This window comes from Mixophyes fleayi, unplaced genomic scaffold (genome assembly GCF_038048845.1).
Source record: "Mixophyes fleayi isolate aMixFle1 unplaced genomic scaffold, aMixFle1.hap1 Scaffold_79, whole genome shotgun sequence".
Taxonomy (NCBI): domain Eukaryota; kingdom Metazoa; phylum Chordata; class Amphibia; order Anura; family Limnodynastidae; genus Mixophyes; species Mixophyes fleayi.
The window spans coordinates 58,928-81,971 of NW_027448509.1; the positions used below are offsets into that span (position 1 = coordinate 58,928).

A 23,044-nucleotide genomic window follows, 5' to 3' on the forward strand; every position below is an offset into this window, starting at 1 on the left:
GAAATGACCATTTAGTAGTTATTACCTGGTTATCACCAGACAATAGTATCCATCACAATGTAAATAATTAACAGTCCAATGATGGAGAAGGAGGACATAGGTCTCCCCCATACTAGCTTCAAAAAAATCAGGAGGTCCGCAGAGGTTCTCTTGGGCGCCCTCCTCTGGGCACTTCGGGTTTAGCACTGTGGTTTGCGGGCACTAGATGACCAAGGTTCGGGACCTGCGATCACGTGGGTGGAGCTGGTCAGGCAGATTCCCGACACCCCCGTGGGCGGGGCTATCACCTGTCTATCATCTGCAGGCGGAGTAGTGGTAGCAGCGCAGCGCTGGGAGCCGGGCGTGTAGCCAGTTATTGTCCTGAGATCAGCTGAGTGTAAGTTGGTGGTGAGTGCTGTGTATGGCTGTGACTGTTGTTGTGTATTCTAATGGGGTCTTTGTGTCTGTGCAGGGGAACCAGAAGAAGACATGGCTGTCCCAGCGGAGAGCGGTCAGTAAATGAATCCGGTCTAGGGGGGGTCTTTAGACCACCAGCAACTTGTGCAGCTCTAATCACGTGACTGAGTCGTATTTTGCTCAGGTTTAAATATCCCAGGAATCACGTGATCTGGGAGCTTTCTCCTGGTTTAAAGGGCGAAAGGTTACCCCCCTTTATATGATCCTAACTGCTTAGCTGGCAGTATAGTTCATATCCAAATGGTGGTTATCAGATCTTTGCCCATTCTTGTACAATGTGTTTGTAGAACTAAACAATAATATTGTATTTTTAGTATCAGAGTTGTTTATTTATTTTGGAAGCCTCCCAACTAGTCCTTTCGTTGGACCTAAACACCGCTTTCCTTGTGTCTGGACTATACTTGTAAAAAGCAATAATAAATGGGGCTAATGGTGTTTTATAATTATTGGTATAGTAAAGGCTGCTGTACAGTGTGCATTATTATTTTATTACAACTCAGGGTAACCATTCCTGTTACGAAATAGTGGTAACATGAGTAAGTGTAAAGGAGGGGAAAGCTCAGGCAGATGTGATGCTCTTCCTGTCTGTTTTGCCTCCTAAGCATCTGGTCATAACTCCACCAGGTCAGAGGCGAAATGAGACTATTTTGTCAATTCTGCATTTTTAAAGTTTGTTAATGTGCGTATTGTCGCTAACCAATAACGATTGTCGAACCTCGATTTGTGTTTCCAAAGCACAAAGATTTATTCGCAATAAGTGGAAAAATATGCTCAAGCGAAGTAAAAGTAAATACAGCCGTTACTTATCGCAGGCGCTCTGGATCCAGTGCAGTCATTCAATCCTGAAGTCTGGGGACAAGATGTCTGCACTCTGGATCACAAGCTGCTGCTTATATACACAATCAAATACAGTAATACAATGAAGATGGTATGGCTTGCATCTATTGGTCCGGGTCTCAGGAATGTTCAAGGGGTCGTCAATCATTGGCTGGTTCATCCTAAGGAATCCAAAGGAGGGGGTCATCTCTGCAGGGGGTATGCTCTGCTCTTCCCGCCAGGGATTATTAATCTCACTTTGCACCTGTACCTACACCCATGCCAATGTATGTTATCAATGGATTTGCATGCCAAACCAACCATACATATATTATGCCTGAGGAAATGTTATCATGCAATACCATGTTTAACCCAGTGATTCCTAATAACTACACATCTGCTGAAACATTATGGGCAACACTTTTAGAACAGGCTTATATACATGATACGCTGTGTATTAACAGGAGAACCGTGTTCAACAAAAAAACTAAACGTCTCCAAATGTTAGCTAAATTGGTACATGCTTATGAAGATAGGATTTGGACATCTGAACACGCTGAGATGATACTTAAAAACAAAAAGGGCACTGATGCAAATTCTCATTGCCAGTGCTGCATTGAAAAGGTTAAAAGTGTTTCCATACTTGAAGCACAATTGGAAGACAAAGATATGGCCAATATAGATAGGGGAAGGCAGATTTGTATGCTCACTTCCCAAATATTAGAGAAAGAAAAATATTATACAGATGTTGATAAGGAATTGGCAGAACTGTATAAAAAAAATCAATGTATTCAGGGATAAGGTAGCATCTAATGAAGTTCTAATTGCTGAATTACAAAGTGATTTAATGAATAGAACACAGATGATAACCATATGCAAAACTTTATCAATGAGTTATCACCCTTCTCCACAACACATAATACATCCATGGCTAGAAAGCAGGTTTGTATAACAGATAAGAGAAGCAGTGAAACAGGGAGTATAGGACATAATATACATATGCCCATACTTACTCCTATGATAGATCAGCGAAATCAAATAGCCTCAGTGGCTGACCCTGTAGCATGCACATTAACTTATTCCCCTACACCCATGGGGAGTGTCTCTAATGGTCGTGCACAATTTTCGAATGATCAAGTTTTTGGCCTAGGCAGCGTTTGGGAAACTGTACATACCGCTCCTACACCACAAACAAGTCACGGTAATGGCACAGGATTGCATGTTCCCCATCGAAATTATAGTATGGAGAAGACTCAATTTCTGTTGAAAATCCGTAAGGAAATTTCAAAATATGATCCCATTATAGACCCTTTTACCTCCTGCGATATTTTTGAGGGACATTGTGACAAATTTAGTGTCGCCCCAGAACATCGCATGGACTTGTTTAAATTGTGGTTACCCACTCACCTCAATCAGAGGTATGCAGCAACTGGAAAAACTGCTCCCAAAAATGGTCAATTTCACGATGAGGAAGAGAGACTTTCTGTCCTCATGAAATTGGCAACTGGCCATTGCGAAGTTACCCCAGAGATCCTATCTAACTTTAAACCAACCCTTCACGATGAGCCATTGTCTCTATGTGGTAGGTTTGAAGCAATGTATAGAAAAGTCACCAAAGATCAAGGAGCAGGTGTTCCACAAGGCATGATACGCATGTTTGTGGAAAAGTTTCCTTACGTTGACACAGCAATTCGCTAAAGAACCAACGCTTGCAGATGCAGCAATGGTTATAGAAGAGTATAGACAAGATTTGATGAAAAATAGGAAGTCACTGAAGATGAGGGAATATGTTGTGGTAAATGGCAGATCACAAGATAACCGTTACACAACATATGGCAATGTGCACAGACAGACACATATTACACCTACAGCTCCTCCACAGGAGAAATGGGTGAATGTGCAATGTTATGCATGCCTAAACTTTGGCCATGTAAGACGTAACTGTCCACAAGGTGTTCGCAAAGAGTATATAAGGGACTCTGAACACCTGGTCAATAACAATGGCTTTAAAAACAAGCCCCATGTTAGAGAATTAGATGAGCAAACACATACCCAGTCAAAACTGCAGCACCTGAATCAGATGCAAAAATGTGTGTCGCTTGTAAGTACACATACTGGCCAAACAACACAGTCTCATGTACAGTCACATAACTCAGTGACTCCACAGACACAGAACTCTTTAGAACAGGTAAACAATTGTGACGTACAGAAAGCACAAGTAGCATTTCGCACAGCAGATGTCCCTACTGGGAATCTGGTGCAATTAGATTGAAGGTTAGGGATCCCTAAGGATCTGGCACCAATATGCAATATCATATTGAATTCCTCAGGGAGACCCCACATAATGGCCAAAATAAAAAATGAATTACTGAAAATTCTGCTTGATACTGGGGCAGAAATTTCAATCACTAATGTAGAACATGACTTACTACCAGACAGCCCTCAGTGTGTGGTGACTGGATTTGATCACCAACAAGGGGGGGTAAAAGCCCAAAGAATTGGGGAAGTCACTGTGGAAATCAACAATGATTTCACCTTAAAAATTCCTATGTGGTATTATTCAGGTTCTGATAACATAATAAGCACAGGAAGAGGCATTTTCTACTCTGAAAAGAGATCTCTCTTCTGCCCCAGTTTTGGCCACTCCACACCCATAGGGTGAGCTGGCAATTCAGGCTCACGCCGGCCCAGAGTTTATATCAACAGTCTTACTACAAGAAGTAGGATCTGAGACTAGACCACTAGGCTATTTCTCAAGACTTCTTTCTCCTGTGGAAAGAGGTTTTGATGAATGTGCAAAACAACTGGCTGCAATACATTATGCTGTCAAAGTGACAGAACATATTGTGGGCTTTAGACCCCTTACTATACAGACCCAACACTCTCCATTAACCCTTCTACTCTGGGATATGCTGCCTGGTGTCTCTCAACAGAGGTTTTGGAGATGGATAATGGATTTGAGTGGACACAATCTCCAAGTAAGTCACAAGGCCAAATATGTATTGTCCCAACTGCTAAACACAGCAGGGACGGAACACGACTGTTGACAAATGTCATATGATGAAACAATGACTTTGTTTAGACAAACACATCCGGATGACCGAGTCATCTTTGTTGATGGGTCTCGGTCTCACACGGATGGGAAATATGTGACAGGTTATGCAGTCTTGGATAAGACTACAGGGCTTTAGAGTCTTGTTAAATTACCTAGTCACCTGTCAGCACAAAGGGACTGAACAATGCTTAAAAATAGCAGAAACGGTACTGTGCGTCAGCCTGAGCTGAATGTACTTCAGCCTGAGCTGGCAGTGCTCTCACAAATAGACTCTATTTGTGAGAGCAGTGCCAGGGCTAATTAAACACCCTCCTCTCTCTTTAAGCCTCCTCGCCGTGCAGAAACTTCAACAACAATTTTATGACAAGTATGATAAAGTGATTCCATGTAGGGGTGTGCACCGGCCACTTTTCGGGTTTTGGGTTTTGGGTTCTGATTACCTTCAGGTTTTGGGTTCTGATTGGTTTTGCCAAAACACCCCACTCAAGGTTTTGGTTCTGATTTTGGGTTTTGGGTTCTGATTTTTTTTTAAAAAAGCATAAAAAGTGCTAAAATCCATATTTTTGTTTTTTTTTCACTCCTACACTATTATTAACCTCAATAACATTCATTTCCACTAATTTCCAGTCTATTCTGAACACCTCACACCTCACAATATTGTTTTTAGGCCAACAGGTTGCACCGAGGTAGCTGGATGTCTAAGCTAAGCGACACAAGTGGGCAGCACAAACACGTGGCCTATCTAGGAGTGGCACTGCAGTGGCAGACAGGATGGCAGTTTGAAAAACTAGGCCCCAAAGAGCACATAATGCCAAAAAAGAGGTGAAAGATGGAATTGTCCTTGGGCGCTCCCACCCACCCTTATGTTGGTGAAATAGGACATGCGCACTTTAACAAACCAATCATTTCAGCGACAGGGCCTACAAAACTGTGGCTGAAATGATTGGTTCGTTTGGACCCCCAAAAAACGAGCTGGCAAAGAAAAAAAGAGGTGCAAGATGGAATTGTCCTTGGGCCCTCCCACCCACCCTTATGTTGCGGAAAAAGGACATGCACACTTTAACAAACCAATCATTTCAGCAACAGGGCCTACCAAACCACTGTGGCTGAAATGATTGGTTTGTTTGGGCACAAAAAAAGCAATTTATCTCTCCCTGTACAAAGTAAACTGGCTCTACTGAGGCAAGATGTCATCCTCATCCTCATCCTCTGATTCTTCGCCCCCTTCAGTGTGTACTTCCTCATCCTCACACATTATCAATTCGTCCCCGCTGGACTCCACAATCACAGGTCCCTCTGTAGTCTTTGGAGGCCATTGCTGATCTTGATTGAAGAATTGATAATTCATTTTTATGAACATCATCTTCTCAACATTTTGCGGAAGCGACCTCCTTCGCCGCTCACTGACCAGGTTCCCCGCTGCACTAAAAACTCTTTCGGAGTACACACTGGAAGGGGGACAACTCAGGTAAAATAGAGCCAGTTTGTACAGGGGCTTCCAATCTCCCTTTTTTTCCTGCCAGTAAAAGTAAGGACTGTCTGACATGTCCACTTTGATGGTGTCAGCAAAGTAATCCTCCACCATTTTTTCAATGGTTAGAAAGAAAAAAATGAACCAATCCGCTCCAAGGTCTGGACAAACCTCAATTAAATATGTTTAATTATAATACATGCTTTGAGGGGGTGCTCTCATAACTAGAAATATCTAGAGAATAACAGATACAGGTGATAATAAATATCAACTGAACAAAGTAGTGTGTGAGGCACTCCTGTCCGAAAGAAATATGTCAGTATAAAATCAACTTTATTGATATGTACTTAAAAAATTTGACATAAACAAATAGCTAAATCCCACCTGGATCGGTGAATTAAAATATACAAGTGAATAGAATTGAAAATATGTGTAAAGAGAATTAAAAGATGACCCAAAAAAAGGGGGTGGCCGATCAATGTTTTCAAATGAAAGACTGGTGTTGTACTATAGTTGGTATTAATAGTTTAGATCTGGTCCTCTAATTATATATTTCTATTTTGACAATTCATAAGACCATCAAGACCTGATGTAAAGTGTCTCTCCAGAAAAAGCCTAGGCAATTATCTCTATGACTAACATAAGATGGTATGAATTCCACATAAATTGAGATCCGAGCGTGTCTTTATGTGTACCCCCTCCCTCCCTATCCAATGTTTGGCCTATCACTGAGAGCCCTGGTGTCACATGTGACATGCACCATGTGACAAGTGCCATCCCATGTGTGAAGTGCGGCGCAGATGGAACAAAGTAAGTGTTGGTGGGGGCGGGGGTGTTAATATTATATATGTGTTATGTTAATACAGATTGAGTGAGTGTGTTATGTTAATGTAGAGTGAGAGAATGTGGTGTTATGTTACTATAGAATGAGTGAATGTGTGTGTTATGTTAATGCAGAGTGTGTGTGTGGGCACAGTATGTTAATGTAGAGTGCGTGTGTGCGGTCACAGTATGTTAATGTAGAGTTTGTGTGTGGGCACAGTATGTTAATGAAGAGTGTGTGTGTGGGCACAGTATATTAACATGTGAGGGAAGGGGGATCTTAATATAGTGTGGGAGGTAGGCTATTTAATGGTGGAGTACAGGTGGGGGCTAATTATTTGTTGGGTGCTATTTTATTTGTGGGGTGATGATGGGGCAATTTAATTTAATAATGGGGCATATTAATTTAAGATGAGGTGACGGGACCTTTAATTTAATGTTGGGTTGGTTTGGGACTATTAATTGAATAGGGGGCTGATTATATGGAGGGGTGCTATTTATTAAATGTGAATATGGATTATTTAATGCCGTGGATGGTTTGGGGAAATGGTTATACTAAACGTAAAATATATTTCGTTTATTGCTGAGGCTGTTTGGAGGGAGGGAAATAGAATTATATATTAAATGGGATTACTATTTAATTTTAGGGCTGGTTGGACGGAAATAAGACTATTTATTAAATGTGTTTGCTATTATTTTAATGTCAGGGGCTGGTTGAGGGGAAATAGATCTATTTAGCAAATTTGAATATTATTTTAATGTGGCAGATGGAGGGAGGCCTAATTACAAAATGTGGGTGTTACTGATTTAACACCGGGGCTGTTTGGAGTTTTCTAAATCTCATGCACCCAGTTTTTTACAAAAAGGCATCCAATATTCCAGGATCAAGACAAGTAGCAACTGAGCTAAAGACACCAGCAGCCACAAGTGGTGAAAGTGAAAAGAACAGGTAGAAGAGAACAGGATAGTCTGCCAACTGTCCTGAATGTGGAGGGATAGTCCCGAATTTGAGTGAATATCTCCAGGGCCAGTGCTAGGGCCCTTGGCGCCCTAGGTACACTTTCACATCTGCGCCCCCCCAGGCACACTTTCACATCCGCGCCCCCCTCCAGGCACACTATCACAATCCGAGCCACTCCCCAGGCACACTTTCACAATCCGCGCCCCCCCCCAGGCACACTTTCACAATCCGCGCCCCCCCAGGCACAATTTCACAATCCGTGCCCGCCCCCTAGGCACACTTTCACAATCCGCGCCCCCCTCCCAGGCACACTTTCACAGTCCGCGCCCCCCCCACAGGCACACTTTCACAATCCGTGCCCCCCCCTCTCCACGTCTTTCCTTACCTTAACTTGCCGCCATAAAGCTGCTCCTCTCTGCTCCATCTCCTCCCCTCCACTCACTGACACTGTCAAGCCGTGATGATGATGTCACGCTCAACAGTCAGTGAGTGGAGGGTAGGAGACGGAGCAGAGAGGCGGCGGTGGTGATCCATAGCCCCTTCCCCCTCCCCGTGGATTTATCGGAAGCTGTGCGGCGGCCATGGAAGGTATGGTCAGCTGTCGCCGAACAGTTTTAAATTAATTTTTATTCTGTGGCGCCCTCCAGAGCCCGGCGCCCTAGGGAACTGCCTAACTTTGCCTAATGGGAGCGCCGGACCTGAATATCTCGCTTAGTCAGTATTTGGACAGTTGGGAGGTATGTCCTGCTTCACACTGTACTGCTTGTGACAGCAGAGCTGCGTGCACCTAACAGTAGTGCTCACGGTATTGCCTGTGTATTGTATAAAATTGTAAATTCTAAAATGAATTTGTCTAAATACCTAAGACACTGGTTTTGGAGTTTTTTTTACCAGAAGACCACTGAGAAATTTTTCCACCCACGTTAGCGGCGCTTTGCATCGTCTCTACTACATATCTATTACGGATCAGTAAGGATCATATGTTGCCTAACATTATGGATTGTCAGGCCTATTCGTTCTGAGAAATTCTAAGTGAAAATTATTTACAAGACTTTGTTGATTATCTCAAAATATCTTAGTTGGTTTGAATCAGAATCTAGTGCTGCTGTACTAGGTTTGCATACTTGTTCACATCACTGTTGAGTAAAGTTAATCTCCTACTGGTCCGGACCAAATTATTTATTCAAAAGTGTTTATATGCAATTGCTCTTAATAAAATAATAAATTACTGTTTAACATACCTAGCCATGCAATGATATATGTTCATTACACTGTTTGCGACATAGAAATATTACCTTGTTGTTGTATTTACTTTCCTAGAGGATTGGGACCCACCTGTAACAAAACCCCTTGGTTTCCCATTAAGGCAGCACCTTACCCATTTTTACAATACATAGGGTAGCACGGATCCCTTATTCCCTGTTTGTCAGGTATGTGGTTAAAAAAACAAAAAAGTGTTGTAGGGATAAGGAACATATAAAATAAAATGCAATTTAAAGTTAGATTTGTTTTTTGTTGCATTATTTATTTAAGATTTACCATTTATAATAATAAAGTGTCACTGGATTAAGCAACATTAAAATAGCCTCTTTTTATATTGTACCAAAAAAAACACCCTTTAAGAATGGACCGCTACTTATGGTCCAGTGTTGTGTGCTTGCCAGCTGGGCTAAAGCCTGCCAGCCAGCCAGCCGCTGCTTGGCACTACTCTACCTGGAGGCGCGAAGTCTAACGGGACATGTTGTCTTCACCGGGAACCCTAGCAAGAAGGTATGGGCTTTGAAGCCACTGCCCAACAGGTCGTAGGCCCTCAGAGAGAGCGGTTAGACAAGACCTGTATGGAGAACACAGGAGTAGAAGAAACTCTGCAAAAAGAAAACCACAGAGGGGTGAACAGGCTTGAGAAGGAGATAGCTGTGTCTGAGTGGTGCTGAACTGCAACTGAGAAACCTTAACAGGAGGAAGTGATGTCTGTTGATGTTTAACACTGAACAGCAAGCAGGAAATCATTGGAGCAGCTAGCTGAAGCAGAAGGAGCAAAGGGAGCCACGTCTGTGCACTGTCAGGGCTTGACACGCAAAGAACAGGCACCTGAGTGCAGGTGCAAGTGTCTTAAATACCCTGCTAATGAGAAAGGCACCGATAGTAAAGAAGAGGAGGATTTAAAAAAAGATAGGGTCTGCACATGCTCAGACCCAAATCCAAGATGGACCCCCAATGAACGGAAGCGGTGCTCAGCGCTGAGAGGGGCCCTTGCCTGTAGCAGGTAAGTGTGCGAGGACCCAAATATGGGCCCGACGTATGATAATATGGCAATTTGGCAACAGGACTGTTCAGTATGGCTCTCAATTAGGAAAGTAAAATTACACTTAGTTCCTGGTCCATGCAGCATAAGAGGTGTCCCACCATGATTTCTGCCCAGTTTTTTGTATAATACTAGCCCTGCTTTTGTCAATTAACAAGAGTCCAAGTAGGTTTAGGGCCTTCTGCTCACTGCTCGGATAACATTAATGACATACTTGCCAACTTTCTCACGTCGGCGTCCGGGAGTTGTCTGGGAAAGGTGGGCGTTTCAGGGGCAGGGCTATGCAAAGCACGCCATCTTGGCCCTGTGACATAATGACGCAAACGCATCATTTTACAGTGGGGACGGGGCCTAATATCGCTATTCCATGAGAATCACGGCATTTTGGATCTAATTCTTCCTACTCCACTAGAAAATAGGCAGATGTGGGAGGCTGCCATACTCTCCTGGGGTTCTGGGAGACCTACCCGGAAATCAGGAGTCTCCAGGACATTACGGAGGAGTTGGCAGGTATGATTAATGACCATACTGAGTAAACATGTTGGACATTTTATAGTATATTTAAAGTAACCAGGAATATAATGATAACTGAGTGCTAGTTAGTTTACCACCCTGAACTTTAGTGAAGGTCTGAGGAGAAAAGTTTATTTAGGCACTGACAGTTAGCCTTTCAGGGCCTCTCTAACAGCCTACCACTTTACTAAGCCAAGGAAGAAGAAGGAATGCTGTGAATATCTGGGAAGGGGGATGAAGGTGTTCAGCTAACTGCTGTCAGCATTCAGAGCTGGCTGCCCATCTCTTGGCACTAGAAATCGTTCTGCAATGAGGCAACAATATAATCTGGCAAGTGTGCTCTCCAAAAGTGTCCCCTCAGAAGGTAGGCAAGACCTTCAAAATAAATCATTATTTGGAAAAAAGTTCCTCTATAAAATGAAACATTTGGACTATAATTTAATATCTACACAGTGAATTTGTTTTTACCAATTCACTTTCAGTAAGTTTAACTTAATACCATGTGTCTTATTAAAACATTGTTAATGTAGATCATATCAGAATGAAATTACCAAAAAGATAAAAATAGAAAGTGTTATAAATCAATAATTTTATTATTCAGACAATTCAATTCTTCTAAAGTTCATTTTTCATTTTATAATTTCTGGGAATAATTACTATATAAATATTATATAAACCTGTAACATTGATTTTACGTTCCCAGACAGACTGACTCTTACAGCACTGAAATCACAGGAGTTGCTGTGATATATATGTATATATATATATATATATATATATATATATATATATATATATATATATATATATATATATATATTAGTCAGCCATTCAAAGGATTTTGTAGTACATCATCCTATAGTTTAGCATCTTGAGTTGAATGCTCCTGAGCCATTTAGGTTTTGACCCAAAAAGTCTTGTACTGAGCTCCCTTTCATATTAGGGAAACTAATGTGAATTTGGATAACCATTCTAGCCAACATTTTTATTGTCCACTCCGGGAAATCCTCCTGGAGAGCAGATATGAAGCACAGTTGTAGTTATGCTACAAAAGGGATGTAGGTGGGCACAGGAAGGTATATGAGTATGGTTGGGCTTGAGCTGTCAGGGCGTAAGGCAAGAATGAGAATGAGACTGCGGTGGGCATGAAGTTGTTAATGGGCATGAGACTGTGGTTGGCATGAGAATCCTGTAGGCATTAGGCTGTAATGTTGTGTACAAGGCTGGAATAGTGGGAACGTGGCTATGGTGGGCTACACGTGTTATGTAGGGCATTATGTTACATATAGGAGAATGTCTATATATAGTGAGTATTAGGCAGTTATGCTGAGCATGGCATTGTATGTAGTGGGCTAGAGGCAATCTTCACTTATTGCCATACAGTACATTACAAATATGTTCTTGTTTGTTATTGTTGATTTTTTTTTAATTAAGGGGATGTAGTTGAAAGATATTGTTTTGTGTGGAGAAAGTGGCAATTGTATCCCCAAAACATTTTATTGAATCTGAAGTTCAAATATACAGGAATTTAGCTTTAAATATATAAAGAGTTAGGGAGAAAGGTTTAATGATAATGCCTCAATTATACAAGATTATACAAGATTAATGAGTACCTATGACCTATTGAAGATTCAGAATGGGAAAGTGTAAATGATATAATCTATGAAAAAACAAGTTTTATGTTAGCTAATATGGAGATCGTATGAATTAAGAAATTATCCCCAATAACCTGAGTTAGGTGAAATATTAATGGGGAAAAGGGAAAGACTTGCCTAGTGTCATTATAAATATTAATTATTAATTAATAGTTAATTTAATGAATAACCAGTTTATCTAATCAGATGCCTAGGTGCACAATCATCCTGAAATGATTTTTCCAATGTAGGTAAGTATGAATAACGGAGGATCAGTTTAATATAGAATATAAAGAAATAGGGTGGGAGTATATTATGGTGCTCATGTAACTAACAAAAGCTTGCAGTGAAAACAAGTACCAGTGCAGAATAATTCATTTAGTAACTGATCTTATAGAAAGAACAGAATGTTTAGTAACAGAAAAGGTGAGGTAATAGAACTACTTAATCTGTTAATTGGTAGTTCCGTGAGAATGGTAAACACTGGTGCACAATAACAGTAATTCCATAGCATGTGATTTAGGCACATATTATACACCCATGTATTACTTAATAAAACATGGAAATGATTATAGGCTGTGTAATCAAGCAGTGCCGGGAGATAGCGTAGAAGTCCTGTAGAGGGATCCATAGAACTCAAAGACCATCACAATGTTTTTTCAAGTTCCTGCAGTTCTATTACCAGGGGTTCACCGATCCAACCGGCTGTGTTGTGGGGAAATACACTTGCTCGGAGTTACCACAGTTTAAAGAGATGAAATTTCACCTCTAGGTTTATAATGACTTTGAATCATTGCTAGTTTAGAGTCTGAATAGAAGGATACCTTCATGAACATTGGAGGTACTACTGGGTTATTTTTAACAACGGAAATAATTTTCTCTTTAACTGTGTAAAAGTGAATTATTAGCAGTATATCTCTTGGGTTTTGGCTCCTAGAATGTTTTGATTTTGGCAACTAGTGGGCACTAACCATTAAAAGTTCACATCAGCAGCAGCAAGGAGTAATGCCAACGGGGAGGGTGCTCATGTAAATAAGGAGTTTGTTGCCAGTTGACTATATTATCAGATGCCTCTTATGAACAGACTATCTCTCCTGGAGCAGTCTTCTAAGTCTGATGTTTCTGGGAATAAATCCAGAACATTTACTATCCCTGGAAGTGATTGCATTTAGCAGGTGATCGCCATGGTATCAATGGCTATTTTTATTTGGATTAAGTTAACGGTAGGTGAACCCAGGTGGTCGCCTAGAGCGCCAAAGTTTAGGGGGCACCTGAAAGACTGACATAAAATCACTCTTGCATTGTTTTTCAGCCACCTCGCCTCCACACTGAATGCTGGCCTCAGACATGGAGGAGCAGCTTCCAGCAGTTTATCTCCATGTCACTGATACACAGGAAGTGAGTGGCGCTGGTCTATGAAGTTACAGGCCAATGCTACATTCCCAGTCCAGCATAGGAGCAGAATCTGCCCCTCCCCTACTCCACACAAGATTAGTAGCTGGGTGGGGTGGTGGGTCAGACAGGAGGGGAACCGAGGAGGAGAAAGGGTGCCTGGGACGCTTCTACCAGCACTGCATCAGGCTCAGTCCACAATACTATCTGTATTGAGAACACTAACCCAACTATGGCTATATATGCACACATATGTGTGGCCATATTCTAGTGCATTCTTGAAAAAAGCTAAAAGGGACAACAGATCTCTATGAAGGAATAAAGGGATAATACAAATGGGCCTTTTAGCCTACTGGCTCTTGAACACTGTCTATACCACATAATGATTGGTCAAAATATTTATTATAAGTGTGGGCGCATTCCTAAAGATAGTGTTTATATAAAAGAATTTCTGCAAGTGACAGAAATAAAAAATGGATATGTTTTTCAAGTTATAAACCTACCTACACTTCAAATCTCCACACCAAGCTGAACTCACATATGAATGCCCTTGAACCACATCTCCAAGCAAAAGCTGAAGACATGGGGCCTGATTCATTAAGGATCTTAACTTGAGAAACTTCTTATTTCAGTCTCCTGGACAAAACCATGTTACAATGCAAGGGGTGCAAATTAGTATTCTGTTTTGCACATAAGTTAAATGCTGACTGTTTTTTCATGTAGCACACAAATATCAACTTTAAATTTCAGTGTACAAATAAACTCAGGGGCAAACGCAGGATTTTTAAGGGGGGGTTTCCAAATAGTTGAATTCGGAACAAAGCAAAATAAAGCACGAAAAAATCATTCCTACCACACACTAAAATACTGTACATTAAAACAATCTAAACCCTTCATTAAAATGAGTATTGAAACTCCATATTAAAACTAGCAATGGTACCGCACATCAAAATAGCATTGATAACACACATTAAAACTAGCAATGATATTCCACATTAAAACTAACAATGATACCGCACATCAAAATAGCATTGATAACACACATTAAAACTAGCAATGATACTCCACATTAAAACGAACATTGATACCGCACATCAAAATAGCATTGATAACACACATTAAAACTAGCAATGATACTCCACATTAAAACTAACAATGATACCGCACATCAAAATAGCATTGATAACACACATTAAAACTAGCAATGATACTCCACATTAAAACGAACATTGATACCGCACATCAAAATAGCATTGATAACACACATTAAAACTAGCAATGATACTCCACATTAAAACTAACAATGATACCGCACATCAAAATACCATTGATAACACACATTAAAACTAGCAATGATACTCCACATTAAAACTAACAATGATACCGCACATCAAAATAGCATTGATAACACACATTAAAACTAACATTGCTAATGTATATGAAAAAAAACGAACAACAAAAACAAACAAAAAACATTTATAACATGACACAAGTTTGGACTATATATATATATATATATATATATATATACATATATATATATATATATATATATATATATATATATATATATATATATATATACCCACATACACATATATACATATATATATATATATATATACACATATATACATATTTACATATATATACATATATATATATATATATATATATATATATGTGTAAATATGTATATATGTGTAAATATATATATATTTATATATATGTATCTATATATATATATATATATATATATATATATATATATATATATATATATATATATATATTTATATAGATTTGTTATTGGGTTACAGGGTGAAATCAAATACTGGCCACGATCAATCTGATGTAGTTTTTTTTATTAATAGACCAAAGACTCCATTTCTGGGGAGCCTGCAGGGTATGCAGAGCTGTGTGATTATATATAAATATTGTATTATAGGATTAAAAAAGTAGAGGAATCCTCTACTTTTTTAATCCTATAATACAATATTTATATACAATAACACAGCTCTGCATACCCTGCAGGCTCCCCAGAAATGGAGTCTTTGGTCTTTTAATAAAACAGTACATCAGATTAATTGGGGCCAGTATCTGAAGCTCTTTTATTATTTAATAATTGAAATAGCGCTTGAAACATCAAGCCCTACCGTGCCCCAGCAGGGAAGCCAGCCAGTGATGCCGGGTATTCAAGGGAGGAGCTGCTGTACTCGCGCATGCGCAGCAGCTCCTTCTCGCCGAACGGGGGTTATACAGCAGCCGCGGCGCAGTGACAGAAGCGTTGCGGCGGTGCTGTAATAGAAAAAATCTTTGGCATGTTTTAAAACATGCTTTTGCCCGACCGATCCGCGGAGGGGGGGGGGGGTTTCTGGAGACTCAGAACCCCCCCCTGCGTGCGCCCCTGAAGCTATCAAGTGTTTGTGTGCTACATGAAAAAACAGTCAGTATTTAACAATGCTAATTTGCACCCCTTGCATTGTAACATGGTTTTGTCCAGGAGACTGAAATAAGAAGTTTCTCAAGTTAAGATCCTTAATGAATCAGGCCCATGGTCAATTCAAAATACAGGCTCCAGTTGTGCACATGTGCAGTGTGACACGTTTTACATAAGTCACATTTTTACATTGTGCAAGTGGACTTACGTGCAACTATAAATTAAGTATTTCTTATAATGCAAAGCACTAACCTAAAGAGCAGCCATGTAAATGGTAACTTTCATAAGTGTCAGCCCTTGGTTTGCATGATGAAAAACCTAACAAAACTTTATTTGCTGCTTAATAGAAAAGAAAGGTACCAAAAAAAAAAGTATATGACATATAAATCAACCCAGTCACACTCTAAATTCTTTAGGATGCTTAGAATGGTGCAGGAACAGGTGAGTGTCCATCAAATGGAGATGCATTTATAACAGTTGCTTTTGGAGGGGATTCAATTCAGGAGAAATATCATTGATAGAAAACATCATCACTTTTCCCACACCTGTGTATTCAAAGCCTTAGTTGTAGATTTACTAAAAATCGTGTTTTCTGGCGGTTTTAAACCGCCACATAACGCTGGCAGCTTAGTGCTCCAAATCGGCGCATTTATTATAGGACGGTTTGAGGCTGCGATGTATAATGCCTGGCGAAGTGTGGCGGATTGAAAACCACATGCAGTTTGAGCAATCTCACCTCTCACAACCACCACTTTTTTTCCTGGCTGTGTTCCTGGCGGTTTGTCAAATAACAGCTTAGTAAATATGGATGTTTGTATTTTGATCATTTTAAAACTGAGGATGGCGATTTGTAAAGTGGTGGCTTGCAAAACTTTGGTTTTCAGCATTTTAATTCCATCCACCAGTTTTCTGTGTATTTTTCCGGCGGTTTCATCAATTCGCCCTTTAGTATATCTAGCCCTTCGTCTTGTTGTAGGGATGCCCACTACTATTGGGTTCAAACTCCTCCTTTGTAACAGAGACACTACATAACTAAGTAGACCTGTGTAACCAAGTGCTAATGGTGTAATATCATCCTCATGCTTGGTGATATCAGCTGCCCTTCCCCTCATGACAGAGGACCATGCCACACTCACTCGTTTCATCAGTTGGTGTCAGAAGAACACTAATGCACTCTCAGAAATAATGTGGGTTTTTTTCTAGCTGTGCTAGAAGAAAATAATTTGGTCAATGACACCAGCAACAAGTCTAGGAATACCTTTTCTTAAAAACAAAACAAAACAAATATGGATCCTTATATTGAACAAATGCATTTTTGGTGCTAGGAAAAGTGTTTGATAAAGACATGAAATCACACAGTCTTTAACACAGTATCACGAATCTCAACGGCTTAGTTCCATTCTGATCCTTGTATACATGGGTTTCCCGTGGTTACTCCTGTCTGTTGTACAGCCTGGTGTTCCTCTATCCTCGGACGCCATCTTGCCAAGTATTCTGCACATGCACAACCCCGGGAACCTTTAATAACCTATGTTCCATGGTGATAGGAGGATCACCAGCCAGTTCCCTTTATAAGGGTCCTCCTCCTTTCTATGGGTGTCAGATCATCAGATCTCCCTACCTGATAGACAGCATCTCTTCAGACTCCTGTCCATGCTAATACTTCATCATCATCATCATCATCACCATTTATATATATAGCGCCACTGATTCCGCAGCTCTGTACAGAGAACTCACTCACATCAGTCTCTGCCCCATTGGAGCTTACAGTCTAAGTTCCCTAACATACACACACACAGACAGAGAGGGAGAGAGAGACTAGGGTCAATTTTTTGATGGCAGCCAATTAACCTACTAGTATGTTTTTGGAGTGTGGGAGGAAACTGGAGTACCTGGAGGAAACCCGCGCAAACACAGGGAGAATACTTATCTTTTTTCCTGTCTTCGCGAGTTTGGCCGTTCGTTCATCGGCTGCAGCTTCACTCATCATCGGTCCTGTTCCAGATTTATAACACCTGTGTGGATCTCAGTGTTTTTACTCTGGCCGTTCGTTCATCGGCTGCAGAGTATCGCTCATCATCGGTCTTGTTCCAGAGTTATAGCACCTGTGTGGATCTCAGTGCAGTGCATTGCTTCACAGCTATACCTGTTCAGCTTGTTCCGCTCTTAAGCCCAGTGTCTATACTGCATCGCTCAGCATCTGTCCTGTTCCTGAATTTCTACACTAGTGTATACATCGGTTTTTCTAAGTCCGACAGCTCATCGCTTCACAGTACTACCCGCTCAGCCTATACTATTATCGAGATTCGTGGCTATACTGCTGATCATCGCACAGCATCCGTCCTGTTCTGGAACTCCATACACCTGAGGCTACATTTCATTCTGCCTTACAGTTTCTTCGTGGTTCTCTGCATTATCTGCTCTGAGCCCCCTAGAGAACCGCAATCTGCGGTTGAGAGCAGCTAAGACCATATTCCCTTTCAGGAATCCCTGGTGAATACCTCTGCTCTGTTAGACTACGCACTACTCTGGGGGTAGCTGTCACTCAAACAGAGATCAAGACCATTCCAACTATCTAGCTTTCGACAGTCTATTACGATGAGCCATCTTCTCAGGTCGTTTCTTCACAGAACTCTTCCTTAGGTCTTTTTGACCAGTTAAATCAGAGCTTCTGTAGTTGGTGGGTGCTACATCGTTGCTATGTCTGTAGTAAATTATTCAAATATTCACCCACTTGTTGACTTTGGAGTGCGCTGGCTGTGCGCTCACTGTGCGCTTTTGAGAGTGCTGGTGCTCAGACTCTGTTTGTCAGATGCTTAGAATGTCTATGATGACTTTTACTTTACTGCTTGGCTTGACCCCAGAATCTGCTGCTAGAAAGTCCACAATTTTGTCCTTGACGACTTCTCCTTTTCTGGTTTCTACTTTCTCTTTTGTAAATGAGGTGCGTTTCTTCCTAAATGAATTAAGCAACAGAAATGATTTTAGGTAATATATCTTCTTACAATGAGAAGCATGAATCCATGTAGATTTCTCCTTGATTTTAACACCTGGCTGCAAATTTTGACAAGGTCTGTCCACAAGTTGAGTTTGTGTGCCTATCGCAGATGCTTCAATCTTCTTTATCTGGTTGCTGAATTAAATCAAATAGCTCACTGTTAGATCATTTGTTACACTTTTTAATATGTGGGAGCAAAAACAACATTAGGCTGCCTCTCAAATAAAAACTCATATGTGCAAATGTTCAAAATTTGTTTTCAATTGTCCCATTATACCTTTCTACCTTTCCAGTCAACTGGGGATGATTGTGGCATATGTATTTGCTGGGTAAATCCTATTTGTTCACACATTTTCTTAAACACACATCCTGTGAAAATCTAACATATAGAATTTCATACGTGCATGACAAATTCATGTACAAGGGAAGGACTCTCTGTTTGTGGAAGATGTGAAGGTATTGTTTTTACTTGTCTACCTGCATTGCTCTTCAAGCAGATAATGCAAAAAGCACAGTATTTGGCTGATACTGGTGTAAATCCAAGTGCATACCAGTGTGTCTGAATCAGATCAATCATGGCTATCTTACCTGGGCAAATCCATGTGACATTTGTGCCAATGCGGGCAAGAGTGATTTGGGGCGACCAGTTTACCTTATTTTTTGCGCCACGTGAAATCTTACATCATAATCTTGGTCTTTTCCTGTGACTCACAAACTTTTTGCATATCATTTAATGTTTGTTCATCAGATAAGCAAACAACATTTTGTATGGTACATTTTTGTTCTGTCCTAAATTGCATCTGTGCCTCTGATTTGGCCGCTATGTCTGCTCTGTGGTTACCTTTGGTAACTTCATGATGTCATATGTGCTTGACATTTAATAACAATTTGTGATGGCTACTGTATTGCTACTAATAACTCTTTTACTGCTTCAACATGAGCAATCAAAATATCCTAGATCAGTGGTTCCCAAACTTTTGCAGTTCGCGGCACCCTTAGAGTCTCCAAATCTTTTCAAGGCACCCCTCCAAAATAATTACTGAGCAGTCCTGTTTTAGAAGTAGTTGGGTCCAAAAATTGTAATAAGTATTTAGGTCAGGACAGAAATACTTATTTAGTTGTATGCAAAAATGCCCCCTCTGCATCCAGACACTCTGCCCTCAGGCACTCTGCCCCCTCTGCATCCAGACACACTGCCCTCTCTCACACTGCCCCCTCTGCCCTCTGTCACGCTGTCCCCCCTCCTCTGCCCTCTCACGCTGTGTCCCCCTCCACTGCCCCTCTCACGCTGTGTCCCCCTCCACTGCCCCTCTCACGCTGTCTCCCCCTCCACTGCCCCTCTCACGCTGTCACTCTCACTCTGCCCCTTCTGTCACACTCACTCTGCCCCTTCTGTCACTCTCACTCTGCCCCTGCTGTCACTCTCACTCTGCCCCGCTGTCACTCTCAGTCTGCCCCTGCTGTCACTCTCACTCTGCCCCTGCTGTCACTCTCACTCTGCCCCGCTGTCACTCTCACTCTGCCCCGCTGTCACTCTCACTCTGCCCCTGCTGTCACTCTCACTCTGCCCCTGCTGTCACTCTCACTCTGCCCCTGCTGTCACTCTCACTCTGCCCCTGCTGTCACTCTCACTCTGCCCCGCTGTCACTCTCACTCTGCCCCGCTGTCGCCCTCCGCTGCCACGATCCCTGTCACTCCTCTGCCACGGGCAGGAGGCTGCTGGGTCCCGGCGCCCGGCGGATTGGTAAGTTTATGTGTTCTTTTTTTTTTTTTCTATGTCTGGCCCGCGGCACCCCAGTGACAGCGCCGCGGCACCCCTGGGAGCCGCGGCGCACACTGTGAGAACCGCCGTCCTAGATCAAGACAAACGCAAAACACTTTTTTGCTAGCGGGCATGATTTTGTTTATGCTTTAAGTGTACAGTTTGAACATCATCCACTACAAAATAACCTGACTATATTACACACCTGTTTCTGTTTTCTTATGACAGCTGGCATCCACATAATAATTTAATTCAGGGTTTTAAAGTGGCATTTTACTTAAATCAAGCAAAATTTCAGTTCTAATAACACTATCTCCCCACTCCTCGCTCTGAAACTGATCAGTTTCATTTATGGGTAATAAAGAAGTGAGATTGAAAACATTCAAAACATGCAATGTATTAGTTTTATGTTTTTGGGGTACATGCACTTTTAAGGGACACCCCAATACCATGTCTGCATGATTTGTCAACCATGAGTACTGGGGCTGCAATCGCTTTAAAAATAATAGAAAACGCTTTGCAAATGGGTCTAGCTGAGCATTTTAGTGTGCTATTGGTCATGGATCATTTCCATGTTTCTTGTGTCTAGGACTTGTGTCTCTGCAGTGTAAACAAGTGGTTTAGAGGCTGTGACTTTTATTTGGGGTTGCTATTTGGAAAAAAATTGTATCCACTGTCTCCAATGCAATGAGGTATCTGTGGCCTGGTGAGACACAGTGTCATATATTTTATGTATTAGTATGGGGCAGTTCTTAAGTTTCTAAAATAAAAATTTCAAACTCGAGTGAGAAAACAAATTCATCACACTGAATCAGGATTTAACCACCTTTGGAAGAAAAAGAAGCAATATTATCAATTAGATTTTGTCTAAAATAGAATAGATACAGAGGGCTAGATTTAGTAAGCTGCGGGTTTGAAAAAGTGGGGATGTTGCCTATAGCAACCAATCAGATTTCAGCTGTCATTTTGTAGAAAGTACTAAATAAATGAAAGCTAGAATCTGATTGGTTGCTATAGGCAACATCCCCACTTTTTCAAACCCGCAGCTTAGTAAATCTAGCCCATAGTATCTATAGTATAGATGAATCCTTGACAAAGTCTGGCCCAAGTATACTGCACTATAACAAAGACTCTTTCATAGATTGTGGGAGACACTGATACTTATAGGTGATTCATGCAGACAACAGTTGTGTAGTTAAAACTTCCTCAAACTTTTTGTAAAGCTTCCTCTGCGCAATTTCCTTGACACTAAAAGGCACGTTCAGATGTCTTGAAAGTTGGTGTTTGTGGATTTTCTATACTTTATTTCTAACAAATGTTTTCTTTTCCTTTTTAATTATAGGGAAAGCTTCACGATTACTGGGAGCCAGTGTGTGATGATTCATTTCAGGACAGTTCACCAGACACTGTCAGCAATTCACCACAGGAACATTTTTGTGAATGACGTAAACATTTCGATTAGTATAACAGACATTCGACATCCCAAAAATTAAATGGACAGCCCTATCTTTTCTATAATATTAAAAATGCTGTTACGAAACCTTTCATTCTAATTTTGCTTTCTTACAATTCAAATGTCATTTTTTTTATATTACTTATAATGATATCAAGTATGTGATTACAGAGAAGACTTTGCATTAAGAAATTAACAAAACATGTTTTAGATTAATAGAAAAATAACCGATTGAAAGTCCCTGATGGTATAATAGAACCGCTACTTGAACCATGCTGGTAAAAAACAAATATTTTTAGTGATTTATGGTTATCCTTATTAGGATGGTTAATTTGCACTACAAACACACTGTGTGCATCATTTTACATTTTTAGCTTTATAGACATAGGGCTAGATTTACTAAGCTGCGGGTTTGAAAAAGTGGAGATGTTGCCTATAGCAACCAATCAGATTCTAGCTTTCATTTATTTAGTACCTTCTACAAAATGACAGGTAGAATCTGATTGGTTGCTATGGGCAACATCCCCACCTTTTCAAACCCGCAGCTTCGTAAATCTAGCCCCTAATCTGTTTTGTCAATAACTTTTTATAGCATGGGTCTTGATTGCTTTAGTCCTATACCTGTTTGTAATTGACATGGGTTAAAACGAGCTACAAGACACCACTGGCAAAAATACTACTGACCACAGCCATCATTTATGAAGTCCCCTTATTAAACAACTTAACCCTGTCAAAGCAAAACTAAAGTTAATTATTGGCAGGTTAATTGAAAGATATATCTGTCTATTCTTTCCATTGCTCAACTATATCAAGGCTTAGGCAATCAATGTGTCCTCTGTATTAAACTGCTTTTCCAGGTTTGTACTATGTTATTTTTTTTACAAAAATTCTTACAAGAATATAGCACTTTAAGTATACCTCATTTTGTATGTTGGTTATTTATATTAAAAAAAGAAGAAAAAAATC

General features: G+C 40.6%; 1 long non-coding RNA gene across 1 annotated transcript; it reads left to right on the forward strand.

The window, feature by feature from the left end:
- Positions 1–201: 201 nt before the first annotated feature.
- On the forward strand, positions 202–22,165 carry LOC142135580 (uncharacterized). The gene is made up of 3 exons (XR_012687294.1): positions 202–376; positions 452–490; positions 21,968–22,165. It is a non-coding gene; the product is annotated as an uncharacterized LOC142135580 (long non-coding RNA).
- The last annotated feature ends 879 nt before the right edge of the window (positions 22,166–23,044 follow it).